Consider the following 10,451-nt stretch of genomic DNA (forward strand, 5'->3'; position numbering starts at 1 on the left):
ATTTTGAAATTTTTTTACGTTTTAGTCATTTTAGTTTATGCGTTCTAATATTTTTAATTCACTTGTCTTTGATTATTAATGATTAGTATTCAAGTTACATATGTTATGTGATTATTGCCATTGTGTATTGTATAATTAGTTTATTCATATTTTCGTTATTGCCATTTGCTTGTATAATATTGTATTTGTGTTGTTATTACGTACTCTATGTTATATTTTTGTTTTATCTAGTTTAAATCATATCATACATTAACCCAACATACTTGCCCAACTTGGATCGCTTGATTTTTTTTATTCCAAACAAATAATGTACGTCGTTCAAATGCCATATTCGCTACTACTCAAAAACGAAATTTTCCAAATAAGGCAATGTTATGCATTTTGAGATATCAAGGAATTGTGCCCTAACTTACGAGGTTTCGATTTTCTCGTTATTTCTAAATAGCTAAATATCCTTTTCGAGTTTTAAAACATACGAAACTCAATTTAAATTAAAAGACAACCTTGTGCTCGAGAATTCATGGTATTGTGTCCTAACTTACAGGATGTGATACTCCAATATCTCGAGATAAGGAAATCTTTAAACAAATCGATTTAAGCTAATTCAAGAATTTTAAAATCGGTATTAATAGAAAAGATCGTATTTCAAGTCCCTTCCCGATTTTTAATTTTTGACATTAAGACACTAACTAATCAATTCGGTACCAATTTTTTGGGCGTGTCGAGGGTGCTAATCCTTCCTCGCACGTAACCGACTCCCGAACTTATTCTCTCAAGTTTCATAGACCAAAGGCCCTGTTTCAGTAAACTAAAATTGATTTATTAAAATAAAGGTGATCCGATCACACCTAATAAAAGATTGGTGGCGACTCCCGTTTTAATTTTCACTTTCAAACAAAGTCGATCCCCGTTTTCAAAAGAATGGTTTCGACAAAAACCGAGTGTGGAGTCACCACCAATCTTTTGTTTAGGTGTGATTGAATCACCTAATAAAACATTTTAAAACAATTTTGGTCCACGTAAATTTAAAAATGGGTTCGAGAGCCGGTTACGTATGGGAAGGGTTAGCACCCTCACTACGCCCAAAGATTGGTACCAGGTTGATTATACGCTGTCCTTATGTTTAAGGTTTGAGAAAAGAAATTTTGAAATATGATTATTATTAAAACACGTGCGTGGTTCAAATTGGTTGTCAAAATTCTCTCATTTCAAAGGTATGTAGCATCACATCCAGCACGATTGGACACGATTTTTCATACCTTTGAAAATATGATTGACTTTTGACTTCCGAAAGCTTTTAGGTTATAAAAGGATATCCAGATATTTAGTCCAACAAAAAATCGAAACCCAGCACGATGGGCACGATTTCCCGAATTTCCAAATATTGCATATTGCTTTGCTTTTAACAAAAAATTTAAATAAATGGTTGTAAATTATCTCAAAACACATTGATCTTACTAGAAATAAAATGAAATAATTGATTTCAGAGAGTTAAAAACCACAAAACAACATTTTGTAAATCAAGAGGAAAAGAAGTGATGAATATGGGTTAATATGCATGAAAAACGTACAATACTTGATAAGTGCAGATAACATAATCTTATTTAACCAATCAAATCAAACAAACAATTAATTTAAAACAAAAAAATCTACGAGCATGGGTGAAACAAGTAAACGCGATGTAAATATACATGAAATGACGTGGGGACAATTAACTCATGAAATACCAAACAATATAAAACTGATATAATACTAAAATAATTTCTAAAAATAATGGACTAACGAGCAAATAACATATGCTAGGACTTGAAATAATTTATAAAAGAAAAAAAACTAAGAACATAAATATATAATTAAAACATTTGAATCAAACAAAATGCCAAATATTTAGAAATAAAACATTTATTTGAAATTAACAATATCTATACAATAAGGATAATTTAAAAAAAACATAAAATATGAGAAGATTGCATGTGTATAAAATACGAAACTAAACAAATGTATATGTGAATAAATTTGAAACAATTATATACAAAAATAACATGGAATTAAAATATAAATTATAGGATTAAATTAACTTTATCATAAGTTATATACGTAATATATTTTAACAACATAATTATATATACAAATAGATTTCTTTTTAAAAACTATATATTTAAAATAACATGATCAAATATCTGCACCAAGTGTAGCACCCCAAACCCGGCCCAAAAGTTATGACCGGATCCGACATGCCACATCGAAGCGTTCAAAACATTTTATATTGTTGATCCAGGAAAAAACTTACTTAGTGTTTTAAAAGATAATTTCATTATAAGTTAAAGTGAATGGAAGTCATGCACCGGTAGGAAACCAGGAAAAGAGGTGGTGAGTCCATCGGATCGCTAATACCAAGCTCCTTCGGATCCAATCCTAGACATGCATACCGCCATTGCCACACCTTAACGTCATGGATATTTCTAGGAAACCGATTTGATTAAGTCATTTTTAGGAAAAGTGATTAATTTTGGAAAATACTTTCATTGCGGAAGCTTTGCTTGTTGTCGTGTTATTTTGAAATCAATTGTTGTTTTTGAAAACGCGCCCTAAAGCTATCCAATTTCAACAGTTAAATATAAATATTACCTATCTTAATAAAACATATAAAAACCATCAAAAATAAATAAGCGGCCTTATTACATTTAAAAGCCCAAAACCTCAAACGTAATTAAAAGGATGTCCAGTTCACCAGAAGAAAATCAAACTTTCGAGCGGGTGGCCACTCCAATTCCCTCACGACTCCAAGCCCACTATGGTTGGGGATTTCTGCGTGGATGAAAACAAAAGGGTGAGTTTGGGAAACTCGTGTGTAAATTAACCCAACCATAGCCTATATCGGCTTAAACCACGAAATAGAATAAGTTGGCCTTAGCCCGAGCGAATTCAAAATAAAGCCCATAGGCCCATAATGAACGTAATGATATTACATGTTTATGCGAAACCCAACCATATCCAATCTGTATACACCCCCTGTACCAACCTTACACCGTGTGGGGAGACAACTCGACCCACCCAACCGCTACACACCACGAATTTGCAGCATGGCTGCGAGCAGAATAATGTGACAGAGTCACCAGATCTGAGATAATCGTGGCGAGCCACCGATCAGATATATGTGGCGAGCCACCGGATCGATATTTGTGGCATAGCCACGAGAACGCTTCCTCCATAATATAACCCATGTCCCCATGCAATGATATATAACCATGGCATACATCATACGTAATCAAATCGTCATGCTTTTCAGGTCAAAATTAACCCTAGGGTATAACGATAATTTTGCACCTAGGGGTATAACAAAGAATTTTCCATACATAGGGTATTATAGTAATTTAGCTACTTTTAGGGTTTTCATGCATATCCTAACTATTTACGTACTATCGAACACTTACATAAATACTTCTTGAATTGGGCCCGTTGACCCATGAACCCGATCTTTGACCCATTAAGCCCAAATTATCAAAATGTACTAAATCGCGCGCATCGCAGTTTAGTACTTTAGATTACCAAATATACAAACCCAACTATCTTACGAGCATTCGCACACTGCAAATTCCCAAAATCTGACTTTTCGGCATTTCGCTTTTCGCTTTTGCCAATCTAGTCTATGAGAGGGTGTCGATTACACTGCTTTGCGACGATATGCCGACGAGATCCACACACGAACCGCCTACAATTGGATTACTAATACGTTAATCTAACTATTCAAATACAAACTACGTATTAACCCCTTACAATATTCGGCCAACCACACCTACAAATCATAGTAAGCTTATAAGAAATCAATAAGCAACTCATTAACAAATTTTTGTCAATGTTTACCACATAATCATAATTTCACTGCAAGCTGTCTTCCTGAGCAACAGTCACTAAATTATTTATAACTGGATCTACGAAACTCCAAATCAAGTACTGTTAATTTTCCCTGAAAATAGACTCATATATCTTCTATCTATAAAATTTTCAGAATTTTTGGTATGGCCAATCAATACCAGATTTTTCTTAAAGTTTCCCATGTTTCACTGTTTGACTAATCTGACCACTCTTCATTACGAATCATATTTCTCATTGTACAGAATTCAAAATATGTTCTCGTTTATTTCATTTGAAACTAGACTCAACAAGCTTTAATTACATAATTTATTCTGCTTCTAATTCATCTCCCACAATTTATGGTGATTTTCCAAAGTCACATTACTGCTGCTGTCCCAAGCAGATTTATTACCAAATTCACTCTTTCACACATAACTTGCATGCATGTTATTTAAACATGTATATCACCAATCAATCATCACATATCTATGATTTTACTTAAGTATAATCTCCATTTCATCATTTTAAAGCACAACATGTTAGCCAATTTTTCCCTTTAGCATCTAAGGTACATGCATGTAAAATGGATATCAATTTGTATCAATTTGTACCATAAATTATGGATATCAAGTGTACATTTTGTCTACAACAACATGATGGCTGGCCACTTCATGTAAAATGGGAGGTTTGTCATGCAAATCCTCCTATTTTGCACTCCTATTTATTTGGCCACTTCAATTTAACCTATAGCATTTTTAAACATTTTCACATAGGTCCTATTTCATAATTTCACCCCATTTTTCTTATGGAACAAAAATTAACTAAAATTGTCGGGTTCTATCTTAAGCTTGGGCTTTCTAGAGGCCCACTAACATAATTAAACCTATGCCAACATTCACAGGATTCCCGAAAATTGAGGCGTTATAACTCTACCCTCCTTAAAGAAATTTCGTCCTCGAAATTTACCTAATCCAAACAGATGAGGGTATTGCTGTTGCATCGTCTCTTCTGGCTCCCAAACTCAGAAGTTTCCCCTTCCTTAACTTGTTGGAAATGAGTGACCAAAGACTCATTGTTCAAATACTTTTCCTTAATCTGATCCACCCAGGTTGGCCTCACTTACAACTCAGCCAACAGACCTCCATCATCATACAGACTCAGACGAGCAAACATTGCTCTTAGATCAGATACAGCTCTACGACTTAGAGCATCGGCTACCACATTAGCCTTGCCTGGGTGATACTCGATCGAACAGTCATAATCCTTAAGCAACTCAATCCATCTCCTTTGCCTAAGGTTCAACTCCTTCTGAGTCAACAAATACTTAAGACTCTTATGGTCAGTGTATATAATACACCTTTCTCCTTACAAGTAATTTCTCCAAATCTTAAGTGCAAATATCACTGCTGCCAACTCTAAATCATGAGTCAAATAGTTTCCCTCATGAGGCTTAAGTTATCGTGATGCATATGCAACCACCTTACCCTCTTGCATTAACACGCAGTCCAAACCCACGTGTGATGCGTCACTGTACACAGTAAAATTATTCCCAGACTCCGGCTAAATTAACACAAGTGCGTCAATCAGAACTTTCTTCAACTTCTCAAAAGCTTCTTGCTGCTTCTTAGTCCATATAAACGGTACTCCTTTCCTCATGAGTTTTGTCAGAGGTGCTGCCATCACAGAAAAACCTTCCACAAACCTTCTGTAGTATCCTGCCAACCCTAGGAAACTCCGTATTTCGATTAATCGACCTAGGCGGCTTCCACTCCAAAATCGCTTTAATTTTCCGAGGGTCCACCTTAATCCCATCAGCAGAGACCGCATGTCCTAAGAAGGTTACCTCCCTCAACCAAAATTCACACTTGCTGAACTTCGCAAAGAGTTCCTTCTCCCTTAACACTCGCAGCACTATACGGAGATGCTCATCATGTTTCGCTTCAGTTTTAGAATATACCAGGATATCATCAATGAAGACGACTACGAATCGATCCAAGAATGGTTGGAACACCCGATTCATCAGATCCATAAATGCTGCAGGAGCGTTCGTCAGTCCAAATGGCATAACCAAAAACTCGTAATGACCATACCGAGTCCTGAATGCCGTCTTATGGATATCTACCTTCTTGACCCTTAACTGATGATATCCAGATCAGAGGTCGATCTTAGAAAATACAGAAGCTCCTCTAAGCTGGTCGAACAGATCGTCAATCTTTGGCAATGGATACTTATTCTTAATTGTCAGTTTGTTCAACTGGCAATAATCAATGCACATCCGCATTGTACCGTCCTTCTTCTTCACGAATAGCATCGGTGCTCCCCATGGAGACACGCTTGGCCTATTGAAGTCCCTATCCAACAACTCTTGAAATTGAGCTTTTAACTCCACTAACTCCTTTGGTGCCATCTTATAATGTGCGATGGACACGGGCATCGTTCTAGGCAACAAGTCTATTCCAAACTCAACTTCTCGATTCGGAGGCAATCCTGGAAGCTCCTCCTGAAAAACATCTTGGAACTCCTTTACGGTCCTAACCTTATCCACTGTCAGTCCCTACTCTTCCGACTGACTTACAAATACCAATTAGGCCTCACAACCTTTCTGAATCCACTTTTCGGCTCTTAATGCCGACACCACATTGGACAAATAATCCCTTCTCTCACCTATCACCATAACCTCCTCATCCTTTGTAGTTCTTAACATCATTCGTTTAGCAGCACAATCCAGAGTCGCCTTATGCTTAACAAGCCAATCCATTCCCAGAATGAGGTCAAACTCTCCGAACGGTAACTCCATCAGATCTCCAGGAAAAACCTTGCCTTGAGTTTCTAAGGGTACATTCCTATACAGTTTGTCTACCCTAACCGAGTGACCCAAGGGACTTAGTACAGATACCCTACTCACAATCTCCTCAGAGCAGTCCAAGTTGTCCATAATCCGTTCTGTGGCCTCCAACCAATATTCTGCCATATTTGGGGCTATACCAGACACGCCCTTAAAGATCTCCATTCCGTTAGTCCCGAAGTCATTCAGAAATAGATCCCTAAATTTCGTTGCCCGAACTTACTCCGGCAACTCTTTCCAGAACACGAAGCATTGCCTGTGACAGGGCATCATCCTCGGCACAGCGGTCATGAGACTCTACCTCTGTTGCCGGTGGTACCGGTGCATCCACCGACGGCATATGTCTCGAAGATGAAGATCTCGCTCGAGTACTTCTTCGGCTCCGTCCACGGCCTCTTGTACTCATATCGTATTATCTTGATTACGAATTTTTATGCATCAATTAATATTCCAGTGTTTATTACAGATGTTTTATGAATCAGACAGTAGTTCAGAGTTTGTTTTCGTAGAATTGAAGTCTAGCTACAGTTTCAGTCTTTTATCAGATTTTCCTATGGTTTTAGTATCATCCTATCTAGAGTATCCTAGCGGGATTTCAGTACAGACAGATAAGTCAGAAAAATATTCAGAAGAGTTTAGAGTAATACTTACAGGCTTGAGCCGGAGATTCGGAATGCCACCTTCTAAAGATCTAAATTTTGAAAACCGCATTTTTCGCAATCTTTATAAAATTTTTGTTTTCGAAGATCTAAATTTTGTAAACCCATTCCACAGCCGAGTTGTTGCAACCTAGGCTCTGATACCACTAAATGTAGCAACCCAAACTCGGCCCAGAAGTTATGGCCGGATCCGGCATGCCACATCAAAAACGTTAAAAAATCCATTCTAAGTCCAGAAAATCGTACTTAATGTTCAAAAGTTTAATTCATTAAGGGTTAAAGTGAATGGAAGCTGTGCACCAGGTAGGAAACCGGAAAAGAGGTGGTGAGTCCATCGGACTACTTAAGTACCAAGCTCCCTTCGGATCTAATCCTAGACATACATACTGCCATTGCCACACCTTAACGTCATGGATATTTCTAGGAAACCGATTTGATTAAGTCATTTTTAGGAAAAGTGATTAATTTTGGAAAATACTTTAATTGCGGAAGCTTTGCTTGTTGTCGTGTTATTTTGAAATCAACTGTTGTTTTTGAAAACGTGCCCTAAAGCTATCCAATTTCAACAGTTAAAATAAGTAATACCTATCTTAGTAATACATATTAAAACCATCAAAAATAAATAAGCGGCCTTATTACATTTAAAAGCCCAAAACCTCAAACGTAATTAAAAGGATGTCCAGTTCACCAGAAGAAAATCAAACTTTCAGAACGGGTGGCCACTCCGAATTCCCTCACAGCTCCAAGCCCACTATGGTTGGGGATTTCCTGCGTGGATGAAAATAATAGGGGTGAGTTTGGGGAAACTCAGTGTGTAAAATAACCCAACCATAGCCTATATCAGCTCAACCCACAGAAACATAATAAGTTGGCCTTAGCCCAGAACAGAATTCAGAATAAAGCCCATAGGCTCATAGCAGAACAGAACAGATATTACATGTTTATGCAGAAACCCAACCATATCCAACCGTATACACCCCCGTACCAACCTTACACCGTGTGGGGAGACAAATCGACCCACCCAACCGCTACACACCACAGAATTTGCAGCATGGTGCTAGAATGAATAATATGATGAGTCACCAAACTGAGATAATCGTGGCGAGCCACCGTATCAGATATATGTGGCAGAGCCACCAGATCAGATATTTGTGGCATAGCCACCAGAACGCTTCCTCCATAATATAACCCATGTCCCCATGCAACAGATATATAATCATGGCATACATCATACAGAATCAGATCGTCATGCTTTTCAGTCAAAATTAACCCGAGGGGTATAACGGTAATTTTACACCTAGGGGTATAATTGTAATTTTCCATACATAGGGGTATTATAGTAATTTAGCTACTTTTAGGGTTTTCATGCATATCGTAACTATTTACGTACTATCAGAACATTTACCGCGCATACTTACCGAATTGGGCTCGTTGGCCCATGAACCCGATCTTTGGCCCATTAAGCCCAAATTATCAAAATATACGAAATCGCACGTACTGCAGTTTATTACTTTAGATTACCAAATATACAAACCCAACTATTTTACGAGCATTCGCATACTCGCAAATTCCCAAAATACCGACATTTCGGTATTTCGGCTTTTCGGCTTTTGCCAATCTAGTCTATGAGAGGGTGTCAGTTACACACCTGTTTGCGACGATATGCTGACAAGATCCACACACGAACCGCCTACAATTGGATTACTAACACGTTAATCTAACTATTCAAATACAAACTACGTATTAATCCCTTACAATATTCGGCCAACCACACCTACAGATCATAGTAAGCTTATAAGAAATCAATAAGCAACTCATTAACAAATTTTTGTCAATGTTTACCACATAATCATAATTTCACTGCAAGCTATCTTCCTGAGCAACAGTCACTAAATCATTTATAACTGGAGCTACGAAACTCCAAATCAAGTTCCATTAATTTTCCCTGAAAATAGACTCATATATCTTCTATCCATAAAATTTTCAGAATTTTTGGTTTAGCCAATCAATACCAGAATTTTCTCAAAGTTTCCCATGTTTCACTGTTTGACTAATCTGACCACCCTTCATTACGAATCAAATTTCTCATTGTACAGAATTCAAAATATGTTCTTGTTTATTTCATTAGAAACTAGACTCAATAAGCTTTAATTACATAATTTATTCAGCTTCTAATTCATCTCCCACAATTTATGGTGATTTTCCAAATTCACGTTACTGCTGCTGTCCCAAGCATATTTATTACCAAATCACTCTTTCACACCTAACTTGCATGCTTGTTATTTAAACATGTATATCACCAATCAATCATCACATATCTATGATTTTACTTAAGTATAATCTCCATTTCATCATTTTAAAACACAACATGTTAGCCGATTTTTCCCTTTAGCATCTAAGGCACATGCATGTTCATTTGTTTGGCTCAACTTCACCTATCTTCCATTTTTCATCAAAAGAACATGAAACAACAACCATTTCCTTCATTTTAATTCATGACTAAATGCTCACAACACAACTAAAAATCAAAATATACTTCAAGAGTTAAGGTAGAATCAAGAACTCATGAACCTCAAAATAGAAGCAAGGTACCAAGAACTTACCTTCAATTTTTTTCCTCCTAATGACCGAATACTCAGGAGCTTTCTCCTCTCCTTTCTCTTCTCTAATTTTCAGCTATGATGAACAAAGATGGACAAAACTTTGTTCTTTTCACCCCATTTTCTTTTAATAAAACTTCATAATTCATCCATTTAATTCTTTAATACAAAAGACATGATATTCTTATCATGAAACATTTACCTAACCCATTATCATGAAACATTTACCTAACCCATTATCATGGAACATTTACCTAACCTATTATCATGAAACATTTACCTAACCCATTATCATGGAACATTTACCTAACCTATTATCAATTCGTATCAATTTGTACCATAAATTATGGATATCAAATGTACATTTTGTCTACAACAACATGATGACTGGCCACTTCATGTAAAATGGGAGGTTTGTCATGCAAATCTTCCTATTTTGCACTCCTATTTATTTGGCCACTTCAATTTAACCTATAGCATTTTTAAACATTT

At 36.6% G+C, this 10,451-nt stretch overlaps 1 long non-coding RNA gene across 3 annotated transcripts in view; it reads right to left on the reverse strand.

The window, feature by feature from the left end:
• Window positions 1–7,934: 7,934 nt before the first annotated feature.
• The window catches only part of LOC128293869 (uncharacterized), a 67,511-nt gene continuing 64,994 nt past the window's right edge, over window positions 7,935–10,451 (reverse strand). For 2 of the 3 annotated variants that reach the window (XR_008283986.1, XR_008283984.1), the window contains one exon: window positions 7,935–8,127. This is a non-coding gene — a long non-coding RNA (uncharacterized LOC128293869). Of the gene's footprint in view, window positions 8,128–9,007; window positions 9,050–9,962; window positions 10,108–10,451 lie in introns of those variants that run through there. The other variant, XR_008283985.1, reaches the window with a different exon arrangement.

The sequence above is a fragment of the Gossypium arboreum genome, chromosome 6, assembly GCF_025698485.1.
Source record: "Gossypium arboreum isolate Shixiya-1 chromosome 6, ASM2569848v2, whole genome shotgun sequence".
In the NCBI taxonomy this organism is placed as follows: Eukaryota; Viridiplantae; Streptophyta; class Magnoliopsida; order Malvales; family Malvaceae; genus Gossypium; species Gossypium arboreum.